Here is a 22,639-nt window from a genome sequence, read left to right as displayed (position 1 = left end):
GAATCGAAGATAGCCAGGCTCAATGAAATTAGGAACATTTATTCGATTCAAGAACTTCGAAGCGCTTGAGTACACCTAAAATTTTGAGTGATTGTCTTTGACCTTACCGTATGCGCAGAGCCGGGTTTGGCCTTTAGCAATGCCAAGGTCTAGTTTAGTCTTTGATTCGTGTAAACATTGTCAATTTAGCTTTGGTCCCTACAGGATAGTCCTTTCGGACTTGGAACTGTCAGGGCGAGTCCTGGGTGGGCCGAGGTTTGTTCCAATGTTTCCAGAGCAGAGAAAGTGTCACGTCAACGCATTCGCTGCAAGTTAAGAATAACACTTGTGGACATAGGCGCAGCAAGAGAAACGGATTCATCGATTTCTTGGCGTAAAGCGTATGCATTCTTTCTACTGACCTGCGGATGATACAGCTGAATGATTGGTCAACCATGTATTGATGCAATCAGTCATTTTTGTAGCCTCTCGAAGTAATGACGCGATAGCGTGGAAGGCCCATTGTTCAGAAAATCTGTTGTCTGTGCTGTCGGCGTCGTAGTCGGCGTTGTGGGCGAAAAATCACGAGCACGACTCTGGCAGGTGGTGCCCAGAGAGCGACCCGGGATTCAGGTAGGCCAGCTAGCGCACGTGACATTGCACTGCCGTCACAAGTTGGGCACGGGATAGTGAGAAAACTGGCCATCGTGGCAGCTGCCAGTTAAATTGATGATTGGTCGTTCGGGAAGATCAACCTGGGGCGCACACGAGGCCCGCCGCTTGGAACACCTGCCATCGCAGGGCAGTGACCCATCGCTCAACCGCTGTACCACAGTCCAAGGAGGGGCATGAGGAATCCCATAGATCTATGAATGTAGAGAATGACCTTCTGCATATATGGGGAATTAACCCAATGCATTTTCCTCTAATTCTTAGTAAAATTCAGTTATATCTGCACTTTGAACCCCTTATGACGAGTGAATTCTTAGTAAAATTCAGTTATATCTGCACTTTGAACCCCTTATGACGAGTGAACATTCCCCCCGTAGATAAGAGCTCACAGAGTGCTTACATGTTATTGAAGGAATGATGAGACGACTGATGCGTTCTTTAGATTTAATGATTTGAAACACAATCTACAACTACATCAAATTCACAAATATCGAAAAACTATCGAAAAACAAAACCAAAACTGTCGTCGCGCCTTTCCATGGCGTAGCAGGACACGCCGAGCTCGCGCAGTACGCCCATGAACTTTCAGGTTCAGCCATCTGCGTAGTCGAGATAAAAAGAGAATGAGGGCGGTGAATCAACCAGGGAGACAAAGACAGCAGTCGCTTAGAAATCCCGTTAAAAGCAGCAAATTGGCCGCTAGTGACCTCTGATGCCTGCGTGGTGTCATGCAAAAGGGAAGACACTTAGGTATAGCTCCGGTCAGATTAAGGCGTGCACCCTAAGAAATTACGGTTGCTCCTTCAGTGACAACAGAACTAAGGCGACAGCAGAACTGCGACAACAGAACTGCATTCGCCTATCGCAGTGTCGGATGCAGCACTTTGTGGCCACGCGAAACGATAGTCACGGCTATATAGTATGCGAGTATAAGACATCTGCGCAGATACTGTGAAGAGCGCAAGTGCGCTTACGCCTTACCGGACATAAAGAAACGTGCACCGGACAGCGGTATACGTACACTGACCCATAGGGCGCATGCGTCCTGGTTCCTTGAGCGCTTCGAATAACAAAGGCCACGCGCGTCCGCTTGGTCACAGTAGGTATTCTCAGAAACGCGCTTACCCTTCGAATGCGTATTTCCACTCGCAGTGTAGAAGACTCTCCCTTCCACCCGCCTATTGTCCCGATCGCTCCTTAGCGATCGTCGTGTTTTTCACTGTATGCCTGCGGTTCCGCGCTAAGCCTACCTTTAGAAACACCATGGAAAGCCCAGAGGAATTCAGAGGGAAAGCGCTGGAAGATGGGTGTAGTGAGGAAGGAGACCGACGCCTTTCGCACCCATCACTTGCTAAGGGAACGGCCGTCCAAGCTTCAATGTGTGTGTGCGTGTCCGTGGCAGCGAAAGGAATAAGTGCGATACGTAAGCTGTTGGCCAATGTGCTTGTTTTCCTTTTCTTTAAATATAATTAGACCGTCGTTTTCTTTCATTATTATGGCGCGACTTCCTCTCTACTGGCACTCAGCAATTATGAATTGAGACCAGCAATCTGCTCCGCCAATGCGTGGAATTGCGACTCCAGCACGACAGCCGTGATCACACCCAACAAAACTGCGCGAATAACCCTTTCGATACCTATGCGAAAGAAGAACCCACAAGAAATATCTAGAAATGGCTGGCCCGTGTTCACAACTACAGACGCAGGGCGAGGATAGCTGGCTAATTCTTTGTATTGTGCGCGCGTGTTACTTGACGTCAGGTATGCAAGACCAGTAATGAAAGATATTGAGGGACCAGTCCTTAAGAATCATTGCTGGTTAGTTTCTTATTTCGCTGTCAAATACGCCGCAGAGAGAAGTCGCGCCGCGCTCAAACCACGGTATCCACACTGGTCTGCTCAAAGGTTCGCGCGCTTGAGTGGCCCTTCGATAGAGTCCTGAGACTTCTCTCGGCAAAAGAGCCTTGCAATGAGAAACGTATAAAGCCCCTGAAAGTTTTCAAGGGTGTTTGCTCTGTGTGCTACATACGTAAGAAACGGGAATGAGCACGGATTTTCAGCAGCTTGCAAATGGCCAAATTCTGTGGCGATTAAAAATCTTGCATGGGCTAGTTGGTACACCAGATTTACAACACAATAGAAAGGAGGCACACAAAACGACGCAAGAAACCCGCCTTTTTAAGGCGAACAGAGCCGTGTCACATTTGCAAGCACCCATAAAACGCAGGCTCATGGAGTGAAAGCGCGCAGTACTTCACGAAAATCTGTGGTGATTTCAGTGATTTGTAAGCATTCTGCAAGAAAACCGTTCCCGTGATTCGAAAGCACACTGCGCGAGTTATTCTGCACATTGGGAAATATGTGAGAGGGGAAAAAAGGCGAAAGAAGTCGGAGGAGATGGAATTTGTTCAGAAGTGTGGGAGCAGCGATTCGGACTTCTCCATGATTTCAACAGAGCCACTGACACCGTGGTAGGAGGCTCCGCCGCGTTTAAAACGTTTTGAGCTTTGCACGCCTGCAGTGAATGCTTCGCCACACAACCTAAATGTTTTTGAGTAGTTGGCTTCTGTGCTGTGCACTTGTGTAGTTAGGTGAACGGGGATAGGCTTGATTCATAACTACCGGCTGCTGCTGCAGAAATCCGAGTGTGCACGGAGCGTATAGGCGCCATCACGAGCCACCAAGGCGCCCAAACGGGCTGTCTCGTGTGAAACGTCAAAAGAGGCCTGCCACTGCAGACCGCTCGGCTGCCAGCGCCAATCAGCTTTCACTAATTAATGCGTTAAGCCGGTAAGCTTAGATCTAATAATCTCACCCTCCAAGTTGCATCTAATAGTCCGGATCTGCAGTCACTGTCTGGTCCACAGTTACAGCGCCCGTATACCTGTGCCTAAATTATCCGCATTGTTCCAGCTGCCACTGTGATATACGGTTGGATTATTTGCCAATGGGTCCCGAACGCCTTGCATGTAAGACGCATTCATTTTGCTGCGTCATTGTTCAACGATGCGTGTATGCAAGGACAGAGCAGCTGCGTATCATCAACGCTAACGCGAATTCCTCGTGGCGTGTTTTCTCCGTGACGCTGCGGACAACCGCAATCTGTAGCAGTGTCCAGGCGCTATTGAGACTACTTACTCAACCAGCTGGCCGAGGCAGCAGAACTGTATACCTCGGTTGGACGCCCTCCTAGCGACAGCAGCTTGGCTTACGTGACGATGCGTGGAGCGGAAGGTAATGTCTTGCTCTTCAGCAGACGCGGTGCGTGGGTTGCGTCTTTGGCTGCACCCGAAAACACGTGTGGAACAAAATTCAGGTGAACGGAAAGCCATAATGAATTCCGGTTCGCAAACGCCAAGAAAAAAAACACACATACATTAAAAGTGGGTAAGCAGACAGACAGATAAAAGCTGGCGTGCACATGGAATTTGGCATCTTTAAAAGACTGCTGATCGATGGGTTCATGTTTAGAAACAAGGAAAAGGAACTGCTGGTCGATACTTGTATATAGAGTTTAGTGCATCTCTAACAGGCATTACTGCGTTATCACATATGCTCTCACAATTGCAACTGCATATTTATAATAAAGGATAGAGCTGAGCCTTAACTGCTCAAATGATTTTGTTAGAAGTGCAAATTATCAAGCAAATAAAAACTGCTGTCACTATCAGCAGCAACTCTAAAAGTAAGGAATAAATAATTTGGCGTATACACGACAGATGGACATTCGGTAGCGAGTGAAAAGATTCAGCGCAATGACGCCACCATAGCGGCGAAAATCACCACGCGGTTGGCGCAGCATGGCGCCGTGCTTTACGAACGCAGCTGGCACTTTCGTTATCGGCGTGTTCGTAACCACAGCGACGAGCGTTGCTATGGGATCAAGTGGAGGAACCAAGATGAATATCTGGTTCTCCTCAATTACATCGTCGCTTTCTCGTCCGCCTTTGCTGAGCTTGGCACTTTCGCAGCTCGAGCGCACTGAAACCTTAGCCTAATGGCTTACCCACCGAGGGCAAGCGTTAATTACACTGCCACAAAAACAGCTGGAGATACAGCGCATAATGCTCTACGACAAGTTCAGTTGTCAGTAACGCCACGTCTAAAATACGAAATGATGATCACACCACAATTATGCGACATTAAACTAGTGGTCCGAAGGTAAGTTGATAACAACCAGGAAAATAGCAGTCGTCCCCAGTCAACCGATTCGAATCAGCAACCATGGCCACAGTGACGTTTTTTTATAATAATTGGTTTTGGGGGAAAGGAAATGGCGCAGTATCTGTCTCATATATCGTTGGACACCTGAACCGCGCCGTAAGGGAAGGGTAAAGGAGGGAGTGAAAGAAGAAAGGAAGAGAGAGGTGCCGTAGTGGAGGGCTCCGGAATAATTTCGACCACCTGGGGATCTTTAACGTGCACTGACATCGCACAGCACACGGGCGCCTTAGCGTTTTTCCTCCATAAAAACGCAGCCGCCGCGGTCGGGTTCGAACGCGGCAACTCCGGATCAGTAGTCGAGCGCCCTAACCACTGAGCCACCGCGGCGGGGCATACGTTTTTTTTTTTCCTGTGATCAAGTTTTTAGTTGTTAGTGCTCTCCGGGAGGCATCGTCTTGCTTCCTGAGATGCAACAAGACAGTACTGTGAGGACTTTCCATCGAGAAGGCACACTACATGGGGCACAGCAAAACTCCTTCGACGATCGCTTTTCTCTGTTTTTTTTGTCCTTCACTTGTAGGTATCAAGAATAGTGGAGAACTGAGACAGCGTTTCAAACTGCACGAGTAACGATAAAGTAGCGCGCGTTAGCATGGCTGACTTGGTATTCTCGCACAGGCCACTAGTTGGCCAGGAATATTGGATTTGGGAACTGTGAGCGCATGGCACCATTGTTGATGTTTCAAACTCAGCAGTCACGAATAATTTTTTTTTCTGCGTTAGTACTAAGGGCTATGGTTCCGTTCATGCAGCGTCATTGTCCTTGTCGAAAAGCACAATCAAATGACGTCACGCATGCGTCATTGCAAGGAACCGAGCTGATGGGCCAGATTACTGATCACAAATTGGTCTGAAAACAACGGATGACAGCTGCGGTCTCCGTCTCCCTTTGCAGCCCTTTCTTCCCTCTCTTTCACTGTATCTGACGTGCTGAATGCCCGTCTTATATCGGGATCATAAACGATCATAGGGATAATAAGGGTTTAATAAACGACGAATAAATGCAACAAGCAGCAAAAATCAGCAACACGCACTGCCGGCGCCGCCATTGCCACCCTAGATTAACCGCAAAGAACGATGCAAGCGATGGGTTTGCAACGAGAGCGCAGCTAGCCCCCTTATGCGGCTGCACATTTAAGCTCTCGCTATTAATGCTCTAAACGCTGCACATTTCAGATGAGCCCTTATGACACCGTTGTATTGCATTGTGCAATGAAAACAAGACATTTATAAGCTGTTTTGAAATCACATAAATACCTGTTAAACTGCGGCGGCCTAACGCCGTGTAAATCAGCGTTTCTTTCACTCCTTTGCATGATTTGAGTATTTTGCGGCAGGGCGAAATTATGGCGGCGAATTCGCAGCTCTAGATTTCGAACTCGACCGCGGCGACTGCGCTGGGATGGAGAAGAAGCGCTAAGGCGCCCGTGTGCTGTGCGATGTCAGTGCACAATAAAGATCCCCAGGTGGTCGAAATTATTTTGGAGCCCCCACTATGGCACCTCTTTCTTCCTTTCTTCTTTCACTTACTGCTTTATCCCTTTCCTTACGGCGCGGTTCAGGTGTCCCCCTATATGTGACAGATACTGCGCAATTTAGTTCAATAATAATAATAATAATAATAATAATATTAATAATAATAATAATAATAATAATAATAATAATAATAATAATAATAATAATAATAATAATAATAATAATAATAATAATAATAATAATAATAATAATAATATTAATAATTGGTTTTTGGGGAAAGGAAATGGCGCAGTATCTGTCTCGCATATCGGCCGACCTCTGAACCGCGCCGTATGGGAACGGATAAAGGAGGGAGTGAAAGAAGAAAGGAACAAAGAGGTCCCGTAGTGGAGGGCTCCGGAATAATTTCGACCACCTGGGATTCTTTAACGTGCACTGACATCGCAGAGCACACGGGCGCCTTAGCATTTTTCCTCCATAAAAACGCAACTGCCGCGGTCGGGTTCGAACCCGGGAACTCCGGATCAGTAGTCGAGCGCCATAACCACTGAGCCACCTCGGCGGGTAATAATTGGTTTTTGGGGGAAAGGAAATGGCGCAGTATCTGTCTCATATATCTTTGGACACCTGATCCGCGCCGTAAGGGAAGGGATAAAGGAGGGAGTGAAAGAAGAAAGGAAGAATAGGTGCCGTAGTGGAGGGCGCCGGAATAATTTCGACCACCTGGGGATCTTTAACGTGCACTGACATCGCACAGCACACGGGCGCGTTAGCGTTTTTCCTCCATAAAAACGCAGCCGCCGCGGTGGGTGAAAATTTCGTTTCCCCCAAAACCAATTTTGGACACACCCCGCCGCCCGCCGTGGTGGCTCAGTGGTCAGGGCGCCCGGCTACTGATTCGGAGTTCCCGGGTTCGACCCCGGCCGCGGCGGCTGAGTTTCGATGGAGGCGAAACGCTAAGGCGCCCGTCTGCTGTTCGATGTCATTTCACGGTAACGATCCGCAAGTGGTCGAAATTATTCCGGAGCCCTCCCCTACGGCACCTCTTTATTCCTTTCTTCTTTCACTCCCTCCTTTACTCCTTCCCTTACGCCTTGGTTCAGGTGTCCAACGATATACGAGACATATACTGCGCCATTTCCTTTCCCCAAAAGCAATTATTATTATTGGCGGCACATTGTATACATGGTGAAAGGTCAGTTTGACATCACTCCATAATACGAGCGTATCTCGTGTTTATGGCAGCCGTTCAAATTACAGGAAGCGGCCATTTCCAGTATGCAGCTGCTTTCCTCAAATTGGCAAGTCGAGCTCATTTGTTCTCATCCTACGGCTGGAGCTTCTTTTGCTCATCACAATCATAAATAATTACGAGCGGGGCACCAAAAATTGTGCTGCTAAAAATCTATTTTCGACGCCACATCAATTTCACGCCGACGCAAAAAGAGCGTCTTAAATGACAGCGAGTGACGCAAACAATGGCACTGATTCACACACCTGAGAGCCAATCAGAGAAGCAAGATGGCGCCCACAGGGGAATATGAATATCAAGATTTGGGCAAATGAATACTTCTGAACTAGAGCTGGTGGGACCTGCATGTCGTCCGCCTGAAGCTTAACACGCGCCCTGACCGTAGGCAATGAATACAGGGTTTGGAGAAGCAGCTCAGAGGAATATCCCGCAAGTTCATCAAGGCCACTCGGGAGAGAGAAAGCTTAGAAGAAAACTCACCCTGCAGGTAGTGGGGGAAGGCTGACGGCTGTGACCGGCTGCGTGCATTTCTGCGCAGGCGCTTCTCGGAGCTTATCTCTTCGCCTTTGCCACGGAGGTGGTCGTGGTAGTCACCAGCGTCTTGTCTTCCATTGGTGCTGCATGGCCACGAGGCGACGAAGCGCTTGGCGAGCTCGGCGTCCGGTGGCTGCCCAGATGGAAGTGCGGCACAGGTTGCTCCGTAGGTACTGCTCCTGTGTGGCCCCGAGGTGACGAAGCGCTTTGCGAGCTCGGCGTCCGGTGGCTGCCCAGAAGGAAGCGCAGCACAGGTTTCTCCGATGGTACTGGTGCTCCGTGGCCCCGAGGCAACGAAGCGCTTTTCGAGCTTGGCGTCCGGTGGCTGCCCAGATGGCCGCGCGGCACAGGTTGCTCCGATGGTACTGGTCCTGTGTGGACCCGAGGCAACGAAGCGCTTTTCGAGCTCGGCGTCCGGCGGCTGCCCAGATGGCCGCGCGGCACAGGTTGCTCCGATGGTACTGGTCCTGCGTGGCCCCGAGGCGACAAAGCACTTTGCGAGATCGGCGTCCGATGGCTGCCCAGATGGAAGCGCGGCACAGGTTGCGATGTACCGGCAGCTCTCGCTCTCAGAGCAGCGGTCAGTTCCTTGGCTAAGATCGTCCTGCATCGCGAGTTCGAGTCCAGAACCAATCTGATGGAGTTAAACAGCGGACTAGTCGGGATGGACAGTGTGCACGCACCTAGCTTGGTGGTGCCTCATGAAGGAACGGCTGTAAAGAAAAGATGGCGTGCGTTCGATGCCTCGTGCCGCTCGAGCATAGAGAGCTCGAGCAGCCGACTCGAGATGATGATGATGATATCTTCGGGGTTAATGGACCTAAACACGGTGAGGGATTGACTCGAGGAGTAGGGATACCTCGAGACATTTTTTTCTTCTACTTCCGGTTTGTTTTGCGCGCGCGCAAGAGAACATGTCCGACATATTTCGGGGGCTAGCTCGCGATTAAATCCAGTGCGGGCATTAATTTCACGTCTACTTCGCGGAACTTTGTGTCGGCGATGTCTGCGGGCTTCTGCCTGGCCACGATAGAAGGCTTTTTTTTATGTGAGAACGTCCTTCATTCCAGGTTAACAAAAAAAATGAGCTGCGGTTCAACTACTGCTGAATCTAGTTAGAGAGCGAAAGCTGCTGTGTATCGGGTAAGTAGACGCGGCTTGGCCTGTAACCTTGAGTGCGCTCCGCACACTAGATAGGCAACGCGCCTACCCTTGCAGGTGACGGTTAAATTAATGGTTAATCGCGGGAGGTTGGTCACCCAGTGAACGCTGCGGCTTAGGGGCTTAGCTCGGCTATGCCGGGATATACGTAGCGAAAGATAAGGCACAGCCTGATTAGCCTTGGTTAATCTTGATTGCAAGTCCAGGTTAGTCTGATTGTCTAGCTATGTTGTTGTCGCATTAAAGGCGACACAACTGTGGTTGGGGCGCACGCGAGCTCTCCTTTTCACTCCGACAGGTTATCAGACATGCAACGCAGCTGGCGAAGGGAGCGGAGGCGAGCGCAGTGACGAGGAACGTGGTGTGACGTCATACCAAACAGCGGCGGCGGCGAGCCGCGCGGTGTGACGTCATGCCAGGTGGCGCGGCGAGCGCACAATGCACAGTAATCGTCTCATGTATCTCCATGGGCACCCGAACCGCGGCGTGAAGGAAGGAATAAAAGAGGGAGGGAAAGAAGATTGACAAAAGTAAAAATCGAAAGTCGAATTTTGGGACAAGGCGCGTTCTGTGGCTCGGTGCTACTAGTGGCGCATGCGCAGTTGTGACTAGGGAGCGAGAGAGAGAAATGCGCCGTGTGTCCTCACTGCTCCACGCGCATGCGCAGCACGGCTCTCCAGGAATCACGCGAAACTGGTCAACCTGCGGCCAGTAAAGCTTTCGCTTTAAACATGAAGATGGAGAAGAGCAAGAGAAGCAGATCAAAAGGATACAGATTTCTGTGGGAGTTCTAGTAAGGAAGAGGCGAAAACAGGGAAAAAAGGGGATGCTTGCAGTTCCTGGTTTACCATTGCGATGTACGCCGTGGTTTTTTTGTGCTAGCACAAAATTCTTGTTTTCAAGTGAGGCTGAAAAAAGATTTAGAAGCCGAAGAGCATTTGACAAGGATGAAGAATGCGGTCAAGATTCAATGCGCAAAATTTCAGTTCCGCAGCTTCCGACACCTGACGCTTGTTGGCGTGCCCATTGTGGGCATCGCTGGAACTAACGGCGCTGCAGTCGTCCTTTTCTACACATTTCGCGCGTCGTATGCTACACCTCCGTAACGGCAGGCAGCGCCACACCCATAGCTGCACGGCACTACGGTACACACGATAAGGTTGAAAATAACATGATAATAAACGAGGAGCGCTTCTACTGTTACGTTTCGTGTGTTTCATGCAATCCAAGCACTTTAGTTTCTCACTATGTTTTTTTCGTCGGTTATAGCACTTTACACCATTAGATGTAACGACAGCACTGTTTTAGTGTACAAACATCGAGCTGTGCACTGTCATGCCGTGTGCTGATGACACGAACCCCAGGCGCTGCAAAGGAAGGAGATCGATCAGTGCTATTTGATTTCCTTGGCTGCAACTTCTGAGGAGTTCTGCCTCCAGTGCCTGGACCTTTCTCTTCCTTCTCCCTCGCGGAATTGGACCGTAGTATCTGCGCCCATTTATTAAGTGGCTGTCATCGTGAGGTCATGCGAAAAAATTATTATCAGCGGCCTCTTTTCTGTTGCTACTTGTGGAGCCGGACGCAAAGCAGGATGGCACGTGTAACACTCACTTGAAGTCACCAAGTGCACAGATTTCAGCACAAGGAGGTTTTTCAGTCACTACGAGCACCTTTCACGCAAAAGCCAGCCTGGAAATCTGATTAGCCTGTCGCAACTGCAACGAGCGAAGCTCCCGCGACAGCAGTCTGTTCACGTTGAAGATCCCCAGGTGGTCGAAATTTTACGGAGCCGTCCACTACGGCACCTCTTTCTTCCTTTTCTTGTCCCTCCTTTATCCCTTCTCTCATGGCGCAGTTGGGGCGTCCACCGAAATGTGAGAGTTAATGCGCCATTTACTTTCCTCGAAAACCACTTTTGAATTTTTATTCCGATTACTAATCGAAACCTGCACACAATTCTTATTATGTAAATAGATTATGTATATTACCTCTAACCATATATCCTCTCTTCCTGTCCCCCATCGCCACATTCATTTCATTTCTTATTCTGTCTGCTATCCTTTATTTCCGCTGCCCAAGCTCAGGTGCTTCAGTATCGATGGCAGATGCCGGGGCTAGCAAAAATCTTATCCTTCCATTTTATAAATATTTTAATAAACCACAACCATCACTACTAATTCCGAAGCCCTCTACTACGGCACTTTTCCTTCCTTTCTTTCACTAACTCCATTACGATGGCGTGGATCCGGTATCCACGGATTTATGTGAGACAGTTACAGCGTCATTTCCTTTCCTCAAAAATATAATTTTCAATTTTTATTCAGAAGTCCTCCACAAGGACACCTCTTCTTTTCTTCTTTCACTCGCTCCTTTATCCCTTTCCTTAAAGCGCGGTTGGGGTGTCCGGGAAAAAACGCAGCCGCCGCGGCCGGGTTCGAACCCGACCGCGGCGGCTGCGTTTTTCTGGAGGAAAAACGCTATGGCGCCAGTGTGCTGTGCGATGTCAGTGTACGTTAAAGATCCCCAGGTGGTCGAAATTAATCCGGAGCCCTCCACTACGGCACCTATTTCTTCCTTTCTTCTTTCACTCCCTCCCTTATCCCTCCCCATACGGCGCGGTTCAGGTGTCCAACGATATATGAGACAGATACTGCGAAATTTCCTTTCACCCAAAAAACCAAATATTATTATTATTATTGTCCGGCGACATATGTGAGACAGTTACTGAGGCATTTCCTTTGCTCGGAGCCAATTTTTATTTTTTCCTTTTTAAATTTCAAATGCTTTTAAAATCTTATGTAGCTCATAGAAAATATGTTGCTTACTTAGAAATTGTGAAATCCCTTGAAGTAAATAAAACTTCACTCTCTCTCAAGATCCGAAGCTGACGGTATTGTTAGATCCACGCCGCAAGTCAGATTAAGATACTACGGGCTCGGTCTTAAAATGGTTTGACTCATTAAGCGAGAGAGAAAAAAATTTTATTGGCGCCAAAAATTGGTCGATTCAACGGGACCCGGGTGTTTTCATGTTGAAGTTCTGAGTCTACCATGGGTGGTTGACTCATTAAGCGAGAGTCCACAAGGAGCATTAGAGGGTGGGCCCAAGGGACACCAAGTGTTGCTGGCGGCCGGACTCATGTCGTAATGAGCAGCTCAGCAGTATGTGGTCGGTGCTGGGCGGGACCATGCAGGACGAACAGAGAGAGGTACGGGAAAGAGGTTAGAGGAATGGTTATGGATAATCAATTGAAGGTGCGGATAGAGGAGTGTGATACTGGTCACTGGGCACGGCACTAACCACTAAAGCTCGCAATTAGGCCTGCGAAATCTTTTCCCTCGTGTCGCCATTCAAGCACACACTGTTCGACACAACTTTTAAACGCCTCTGAGTACGAGGCAGCGCAGATCGCGCGCGTTCCAGACTGGCTTGCCCCTGCCGGGGCCCTCCACAATAGCGACCATATCGAGCACGCAGTTGAAAACCCGCCGCTGTGGCTCAGTGGTTAGGTGCTCGGCTACTGATCCGGAGCACCTGGGGTTGAACCCGAGCGCGGCGGCCGCGTTTCGATGGAAGCGAAACGCCGGGGGCCGGTGTGCTGCGCGATGTGAGTGCACGTTAAAGATCCGCAGCTGGCCGAAATTATCATGGAGCCCTCCACTACGGCACCTCTTTCTTCCTTCTCTTAGTCTCTCCCTTATCCCTTCCTTTACGGCGTAGTTGAGGCGTCCATTGAGATATGTGAGACAGTTAGTGCTCCATTTCCTTTCCTCAAGAACTAATTTTCAATTTTTATTCTGAAGCCCTCTGCTACGGAGTTTTCGTCTTCCTTTCTTTTTTAACTCCCTCTTTTATCCTATTCCCGTACGGTGCAGTTCGTGCGTCAACAGGGATATGTGAGACAGCTACTGCGCTGGTGGGTTAGCTCAGGTTAACACTGTTCGAAAGCGAAAAGCTGCATCGCCCTGGCTCCGTTCGTGGTCGAGCGACTGGCGGTCTTCACGGCAGGCACCGCATCGAACCCACCTATCCTTACGCTGAACGCATCACAGTGCACCGGCGTTTTATTCAGGACCCATTTTGATGCCCTGCGCATGCGATTCCCGCAGAGGCTCTCCCGCTCCGTACTTCTACAAGTCAAAGACGTACTTGTACAAATCAAAGAAGCAGTTCTAAGTGACGTCCCTAGGGACGGAGAGAACGTAATAATGGCACTGGATATCAAAGGAGCTTTTGACAACGTAAGCCACGGAGCCATGCTGACAGGCCTGGACGACCTGAACTGCGGCAGGAGGGTCTTCGGTTACGTCAAAGCTTTCCTCTCAGAACAGTGACGATAGGGCTGGGAGAACTCCGTTCGGAGAAGTTCCACACCCCTAACAAGGGAACTTCCCAAGGCTCGGTCATCTCACCTACGCTTTTTAACGTTGCAATGATCAGCCTTGCATACCAACTTAAGGAAGTCAAAGGAATACACCATGCCATGTATGCCGACGACATCACCATCTGGACAAATACAGGCTCACTAAAAGAAAAGGAACAAAGACTACAGGAGGCCGCGACCTGCGTAACTACGTAAAAGCGAGAGGGCTAGCATGCTCTATCGAAAAATCAGAACTGCTCAGAGTCTGGAGAGGGAAACAAAACCGCACAGTCCCGAACAGCGACGAGCTTAGGCTCAACGTCTACCTAGAGGGAAAACCCATACCAGAGAAAACACTCAAAAGAATCTTGGGCAAGTGGATACAATCAAACCAACGGTGTACACATGCACTTGCTCTACTCAAAGGTTCCACACTACAAGTTGCCCGCATGATCACGCGCGTCTCCCATAAACGCTCGGGCATGCGAGAAGAAGACATGCTGAAGCTGGTCAGGAGCTTGGTGATCAGCCGAGTCACCTACAGTCTTCCATACTACAACCCAATGAAAAGCGAAATCCAACAGATTGATGCGATTATACGCAAAGCATACAAACAGCACTCCATCTACCGCAATGCACATCCACAGAGAAGCTTTAACACTAGGACTTCATAACAACTTTGAAGACCTGAGAGAGGCAGAACGCGTCGCCCAGTTGCAGAGACTACAGCAGACTTCGTCTGGCAGGGAGCTTCTGCAGAAGTTGGGATGCAACGAACGAATACAAGAAATCCAGCGAACCGCGACTATCCCGGACAGAATTCGGGGCACAATTGGAGTGACCCCATCCCCAAGGACATGGACCTCAACCTACACGAAGAACGTAGAAAGGCGAGAGCCGAGTACGTCCAAAAATCGCTAGCCCCCCAATCAACAACGATGTATGTGGACGCAGCCACATGCTCCATAAGGACGGGACAAAGCAACCCCAACGCGGTAGCGGCTGTGATAAACTCGGACATGCGGGAAATCATCAGCGCGTCGCTAAAGGGACTGCGGTAGTCGAGGGTGAAGAAGTGGCCGTCGCTCTAGCAGCAGCGGAGGGCTACTGCACTAAGCGATCCTTAACAATACTAACCGAATCTCAAACGGCATGCCGAAAATTCATGTTAGGCAGAATAGGCCACAGAGCGCTCCGCATACTCCGCTCTGGGGACCGACCCAAACAAGGCACAGAAGAAGAAGAACCAATAAAACATACCATAGTATGGACGCCCGGACACGCGGGAGTGGAAGGCAACCAAGCGGTCGACAGGGCAGCTCGAGGGTACATATTTTACCGAGCTCTCCACACAAGCGACCTCGAGGAAGCCGAACCTATCCCTAGAGATTACTCGGCAATCTTAAACCACTACAAGGGCTGCAGGAAACGGTAACCCCCACCACATAAATCTCTCCAGGGAAGACGCCGTCGCCTGGAGGCTGCTACAGACGGGCTCATACTCGAATCTAAATACACTCAACAAAATACAACCCACACAATACACAGACAAATGCCCATGGTGCCATGAAACACCCACGCCCTATCACATAACGTGGGCCTGCCAGAAAATAGAGGTGGCACCAAAAATACCAAACCCGAGTGCGGAGCAATGGAAAGGACTGCTCTCCAGCGACCGTCAGGACGTCCAACTTGGGCTGATCCGGCGAGCACAGCTGGCAGCGGCATCCAGCGGAGCCCTGGACTAGGGGCAGACGACCATTGCTAAGACGGACGACACATCTGACTCCGCCAAATTGCTCACCTGCTCTCTAGAACTCAATAAACGTTTTCCTTCCTTCCTTCCCGCTCCGCTCGGTCAAGGTGAGTGACGTCACGGAGGGAATAGGCAGCACACCTAATGGTGGCTGCCGATATGCGGCACCGCGGCCGTCGACCACTGAGGACACCGCCGCACCCGACATGCCGCCGAAACACGGAATCAGCTGAAGAAGTTGCGATAGCGCTTGCTTGCGTTGAAACGGAAGCCTATTATAAAATTAGCGACAGAAAAACGCCGCCCGACTGCCTGAACATTGACGAGCGTCTGCGAAATTATACGGATTTTTGTCGAAAATTATATGTTACAGAGAAGACTGGTGCCACCACCTGGATAAAAGTGTAAACAACAGGAAGGTAATTGCATGGCGGCGCCTCCAAGCTGAGAACTTCGTAAACGTGGTCTGGGCATATCATGTTCAGAAGATGTGTGACAAAACGATAAGTGCAAGTACTGTCGGGCGAGAGGGACCCTCGACCACATAATCTGGGATTGCGCTAGCTCCCCAGGGGCTAAAGCAAATATAAATTGTACAGAAACCTGGGAAGCCCTGCCGCGGAGCAAGGTTTCTGCTCCAGAGCAACAAGCCATCCGCCTGGCGGAAGAAGCCGCCAGTTGAGACTTCTTTGCCTGCTTCTAATCGCGGAGGTCCCGGCCCCCGTCACCCAGGCCTGCGTACCGGGAACGGGGAGTTGGGGGCCTCCTTATCTGGTGGCAAAATAAAGTTGCTATCATCATCATCAGGCAGCACACCTGCGCTGCATCCTTTCCTCCTCTCCGCAACGCGGTGATGGAGCGCACATCTGCCGCTCTCCACGGCAGGCGTCGCATTGATCACACGTAAGCCCTCCACTACGGCACCTCTTACTTCTTTCACTCCCTCCTTTATCCCTATCCTTACGGCGTGCTTCGGGTGTGCACCGATCCTGCATATGTCCTATCATACGCGTAGCAGTGACGACGAGACACATAATAGCATCATTAGAACAGCATACAAGGCAGCCTTTGGCCTGTCGGCATACACCAACCCAGATCGACTGCTCATGCTGGGAATTTTTAACACGCTCGCTGAGCTAATCGAAGCCCATAAGACGGCACAAGCGACTCGCTTGTCGCGCACCCTTGCGGGACGCGTTATTATCGACAAACTCCACATCCACCCCGCTGAGGAGGTATGTGCAACATCACATTTATAGGTCGAAATTACTAGTAGACTAGTTGCCAAACCATGCGGTAGCGAAGAACATAAAGGACTCACTGTGTTTCTTCCCCTTCCCTTGTTCGTTTCGAGCGCCAAGGGATTATGGTTAAGTAGGGTTTGCGGCTACCTTCATGATTACATTATTGAAACTTGTAGGTTACCTTGTTAACTGTACATAAAAATCGGTCGCATGTCTAAAAAGTCTGTTTTAATATATTCATCATACTATGTTTAACTTGGTTGAATTCTTCAACATATAAATTATTTTTTTCTAGTTTCAGTCATTCCACTATTCTACTTCGCCGCATCACGTCTTTTTTGACCCGCGCAAATACTTCCTTGGCATTCACCACCGTACCTTGGCCATACCCCCCGAGTGTGTATGTGCCATGTTTACAGAGGTGAAGGAGAAGAGGTGGCGGCAGGACAAGAAAACTTCTTTTTTGAACAAAATTTGTTCAAAAATTCTTGCTACGATCTCATCGACTGCGTTGCTAAATGTTAGAATACTTTCTTATCTACGAATTATTACATTTTTACAGGGCAATTTTTTAAAAATCTCTTTCTTCTTTTTTAATCAAAACAGCTACTTTTTTCTGTACATGCCCATCTTGAGGCAAAATCCACCGGTGTTGTTTTGCCGCGCGCTTTGTGTCTTAATTTACTGAGTGCAGATGAATAGCAACCTCTGCGTCACGGTTCTTGGCCGATCCCCTCGTGTGGGTATGTGATGTCCTTGGAAAGACTAACAACAAGATCAGGAAAACAAGAAATAATCTATCGTTCCGTGTTCCCCGCATAGCGGGAACAATAGGGAGGCCGCCAAACCAGGCCTACGTTGGTAGAAATTTAAATGAGGTAAGCGACAATTTATACGCGTGAAAGAAACCTTAAGCTTGCGCTATCGCCACACTTTATTGTGCCACGGGAAGATAATATGCTCCTAGTTCGGAGAGCAAGTAGCGCTGAGGCTGCTAATTCTTTCAATAGCAGATACCTGCGGAACCTGGCCGCTGTAATATATGCGCAGGGCGGAAGAAGGATCATGACTGGGCCTTGAAGAGATACCTTCGCCAGGGTATCTGCCACCTCATTTAAATGAATTGTAGTGAGCCCAGGCACCCAAACCAACCGTAATGGGCAGGCATGAGGTTGTACCGAAAATGCGGGGTAAGCGGAGTGCCTGTGACTCTGCATGTAGGGTTCGGCGCGTTGTCGCATCTTTTTGTACATGTGTTGCGAATATTCTGCGAGAGGGCAGTGACCTAGGTTGCGCGTCCGGTTTTGTTTTATTTTGTTTTGCTTTGGTGCACGCCGTTAGAAGTGGACTCATGCCTTTTTGATTAGTCTCCCCATTCGTCCTTGCGGTTTCTTTCGCCGCTCCGGACGGCGGGGCTATCTGCCGGCCTCGACCTTGGACCCCTGTCCCCTTTGCGAAGGTTGGCGAGACCACCTAGGGAGTAACTCGGGGGTACGGGAAAACGCTGACATCAGTTCTGAGCTTTCCTATTCGTCAAAACTGATGAGCCGCAGTTAGCAGTTTATTTTTACGTGTGGAAAGGGCGTGGGCATCTTCGGGGTGTACCCTCGAAGGGAGCCGCGCCAGTGTGCTTTTGTCGCTAGCTACTCCTAGCTGGCAGGCGCTCGGTCTGGCCGAGTGCGGAGGGAGTGACCGTTGAGAGCTGGTGCAAGGCGCGCCAGTTTGACTGTTGGGACGCGGTGTCCCTCGCCTCTGTGCAGGCGGTCGGCTAGGCCGGCCGCGGATAGTTGTGGCCGTATACTGACTTTTGTGTGTACACATCTGTAAATAGCCTGTATAAAAGTTCGTTTCTCACTAAATCCCTTCGCCTGCAAGTCATATCGAGAAGCCTTCAAGCGGTGCATCCAGTTTCTGGAAATCACCGGACCAACACCACCAGCAAACCTTTTACTCTGTACACGCTGTTAGAGAGAAACAGAGGGATAATGAATCCGTGATAATTGTGGCAGAAGAAAAAGAGCTTATTTAACCTGCGAAAATTTAAGCCAGGGCAGCTGAAGAAAATTCTAACAAATGAATGGGTGTGAAGTCGGGAAGACGGAGTGAGAACACCCGTTACGTCAGCTAGGTGTAAGTTTGTCTTCTACGGTTGTTCTGTCTCTTGGTACTTCTACCCTAGGACATAGTAACGGGAATGTGCTCTTCGCCGTTCAAAGTTTCCTTTAAGGCACGAAACGGCTGCCATCCAGAAATCTTCCTAAATTCCACCTTCTTGCTATTGATGTTCAAGACCCACCTGTAATTAAAACATCTCAAACAGTGCCCGTATAGCCTAGTTCCTATCTTTAGTCACCACTCTGCCAGTTTCCTATTTTTTGTTAATTTAAACACTGAATCTGCAGTTTTTAAACCTTAAAACGTTTTTGAGCATCTTTCAGTAGCTGCCTGTGTCGTGGTCAATCTCCCGCAGTGAGCACGCGCCGTTAACTTGTTGAGGGAAGCAACAACAAACAATAAAATAGGAAGAAAAAGAGTCTCATTTACGGGGCCCCCTAACAGCAAGGCGCTTACAAAAATCAGCATTGCCATTCCGTTGGCCAACTGTTAACATCTAATGGAATCAACAACTAGTCAACAAAAACGGAATGCTTGTTGACTACAGTAAACAGCAGGCAATGAAATTTATATTAAACTTAGCCAACACTGTCAGTGCCATTGACTGCAATCAACGGTTGTCAATAAAATTTATACATACCTTGTCAACAAAGTTGATGCAGTTGACTGCATTCAACGGGCCTCAACAAAATTTATGCTTAACCTTGTCAACACTATCGATGCTGTTGACTGCATTCGGCAGCTGTCAACAAAGTTTGTACTCAGCTTTATCAACACTGTCAATTCTGCTAACAAAAATCGGTGAGTGTCCAGATGATTTATATTCACCTAGTCAAAAGCTGTGTTTTTAAACACGCGTTGAATTACATAAGCATTCTATGGGCAAACTAAGCCGAATATATATTTAAATTAGGTATTCAAGGACCAATGCCTTAATATATAAAAACCTTTTATTAGCACTCAAGTAGGCTGAAACAGGCCTGTTCTTTTCTCTTGGGAAAGACTATCAGTATTTTGCTGATTCTTGAATAGGATGAGGTGTGATCATGCGTCATGTATAAAAGAGCCCCATGGAAGTGTTACATTTAGTTAGGCGATTTCCAAAAATCTGTCCTTGATCATGCAATTCTGTTAGCTTTAAAGCATAATTCAATGTTCTTTTGTTGATAGGTGCAAAGTAAAAAAATTCAGTCATATCACAAAAACCAAAAGAAGATCCTTGCACATTTAAAAATGCCAGATGTAAATTACAGGCGATACCTTTAAAAGCTATATATCTTTTGTGCCCGCAGCTTTGTCTTAGTCGCTGCATTATGCAGAACTGTCTTCTAGCCAAGTAAGACATAATGACATTGAAATTTTGGGGAAGTCCACCAACAATCTTTATTTGAAATATTGGAAATATAAGAATTGGAAGAAGATTTTGTGGCAGAAGATGACCATATGAGTCACTTCTAGCCTCTGGTCAGTGCTGTTCAAATACAAAGATCTATGCATCACATGGAAGCAAGTAAGTGTTGCTGCCACATGATCAAAATGGCGCAGAAAGATTTAAAAATTAACAGATAATTGTTCACTGCTAGAGGTGAATGTAGATAGCAAAGGTAACAGGGACAGCCATACTATAGCACGAATAGACAGAAAAAAATAAGTGCCCAACTCATGGACATTTGCTTGCCCAACTAATTACACATGCCTATATTGCAAAAAAATAGACGTATAATAAAGAAATTATATACCACACTGGTTTGGTGTGTGCTGGAGTACACGTCTTAGTGTGTTAGTGTGCTGTGATGTGCACGCCAGGGTGGGTTGGTGTGTTCTAGTGTGCACACCAGACTAAAGTGCTGTGATGACCCCCATAATGCGCAGGTCCACACGAGACGGAGAGGCAAAGAGACAGCGTATGGCTCAGTTTAAACAAACAGATATATTCAATAATTATACATGATTAAGATTCAGAGGCTGGGGCGTCCGAGCTTACGTGCCGACGACTTCATGGGGACGATGGAGGGGCTCCGGAGTTGAGCTCGAGCGGTTGCTGGCAGAAGCTGCACGCCGTCGGGCTTCGGCGCTGAAGGCCCTCTTGGCGAACGATGTCGTCCTGAGCGTTCCTCTTCTGTACTGCTTGTCGATTTTTATATCCTCTTCCCACACTCCCTAGGGTGAGGACGCCCACGCCGGAGGGGAAGGAGGGGGGCTAGGGCTTTCACTTGGGCGCACAAACATACCACCGCACTTATGGTCTCGCCCCCCTCACGTGTTGAGTCCGAGGGAAAGAAGGTTGTCTTCGAGGTAGCGCATAGCGTCGGCTGTGGTAAGGCGCGCTCTGGCCCGCTGACAGTTCCCGCGTGTCACCGGCCTCCGCTCTCCATCCATCAACTGACACTCGCTCCTCAAGGTAAGGCGCGCTCTGGCCCGCTGACAGTTCCCGCGGGTCACCGGCCGGGAAAGTGGTCCCTTGTCCTGGGATGTGCTCGGGAGGCCTCCCCTGGAACCGCCACGGCAATTGGGGAGGATAAAGCCCGTTTCCCCGCGGCGGCGGCGGCGGGTCCGGTTGGGTCCGGTTGGGCTTAAACCCCTTCGTTCTGGTCGTCACTCTCAACGAGCATGGCTGGGTAATTGATGATGCCGCTGTCATCTGGGTCTCCGTCTACGCCGCGCCGTCGAACGCGGAACCTCGTAGCACACACAAGGAACGTCACACTCGCTCATCCTCCAGAAGAATGTTCTCCGAACATTTGAGTCCATGCAGCTTCCCTTGTCTTTCTGAATCGCCTCGCACAGTGCGTCCGACAAAACACTTTTCGCTGCACTCAACACCACTGCACAACACCATATGCCTCCGCTGTCATAACTGGCGTCTCCAGGGGCAGCACTGATCTTCTTTTACAGATAAACATGAAACTCAGCACCCAAGCCTCTCCTTTCTAGTCCAAACTGGACGAAATAAATTTACCACAGTTACAAAGGAGCTCCCACTTCTAGCACGATCACGGCACAGACAAAAATATAGATAACGAAAGGAAGTAGGGCAGGTTCTGCATGCGCTCCGCATGCTCTCCTGTGAAGGTGTTACTTAATGACAGAAAGGTTTAACTACCAACTCCGATAACTTAACACATAAGCACATAGCAATGTTATGAGCTGTGGCATTACACAATTTTAACCAGTTCACAACTCCGCTCTGTTTACGCCATTAGTCCGACTTAGCTTTCCGATTTCGCAGCGGATATCGGCCTTCATGAGTCATACTAAGTCTGTGACCCTTTGTCTGCTTTGGGACTCGCGAGGGCTCGTGGCAGGAGCCTCTCCTGGCGTTATCTGCGCGGCAACCTCGCGCGCTTCTTCTTCTAGCAATGCATGAAGTAAATCCGGTGGCATTCCGGCCGTCACCTCTGGCGCCTGCCGAACAAATGCAGAAGAGGGCGTTTCTTGCGAACTATCTGCGCGCTCCGCTTCACTTCTGTCCCCATCAAAATCCGCGCTTTCCCTTTCCTCATTTCGTGAATACTGAACCGGTGCCGACTTGAGGCGATTTGCGTGTATCCTTATCAAGCGCCGGTTCACGTCTCGGACTCTGAAGTTTACCGGAGAAAGCTTCTCGACAACCTCGCACGGTCCTCTCCACTTCGTCTGGAGCTTACGAGCTAGCCCAATCTGCCTTTGGCAGTTTTCAATGTACACGCTGTCCCCCACATCAAACGGCGCGTCTCTAGCACTGCGATCGTGCACCTCCTTATTGCGCTTCGCCGCTTTCTTTAAGGCCTCCTTTACGATCTCCCTCGCCACTTGCAAGCGCGATTCTAGCTCAACCTTATAGTCGTCCAGTGAAGCGTATGGGACACGACGGGGGCCCTCTGG

General features: G+C 49.2%; 1 long non-coding RNA gene across 1 annotated transcript; it reads right to left on the bottom strand.

Moving 5' to 3' along the window:
* Positions 1-1,127: 1,127 nt before the first annotated feature.
* LOC144098839 (uncharacterized) lies at positions 1,128-8,314 on the bottom strand. The gene is made up of 3 exons (XR_013307254.1): positions 8,083-8,314; positions 3,789-3,932; positions 1,128-1,250 (listed from the first exon to the last, which is right to left on the bottom strand). It is a non-coding gene; the product is annotated as an uncharacterized LOC144098839 (long non-coding RNA).
* Positions 8,315-22,639: the final 14,325 nt, after the last annotated feature.

Source organism: Amblyomma americanum, chromosome 1 (assembly GCF_052857255.1).
Source record: "Amblyomma americanum isolate KBUSLIRL-KWMA chromosome 1, ASM5285725v1, whole genome shotgun sequence".
In the NCBI taxonomy this organism is placed as follows: domain Eukaryota; kingdom Metazoa; phylum Arthropoda; class Arachnida; order Ixodida; family Ixodidae; genus Amblyomma; species Amblyomma americanum.
The sequence above is the reverse complement of the archived record's forward strand: the minus strand, read 5'-3'. Positions and strand labels throughout refer to the sequence as shown.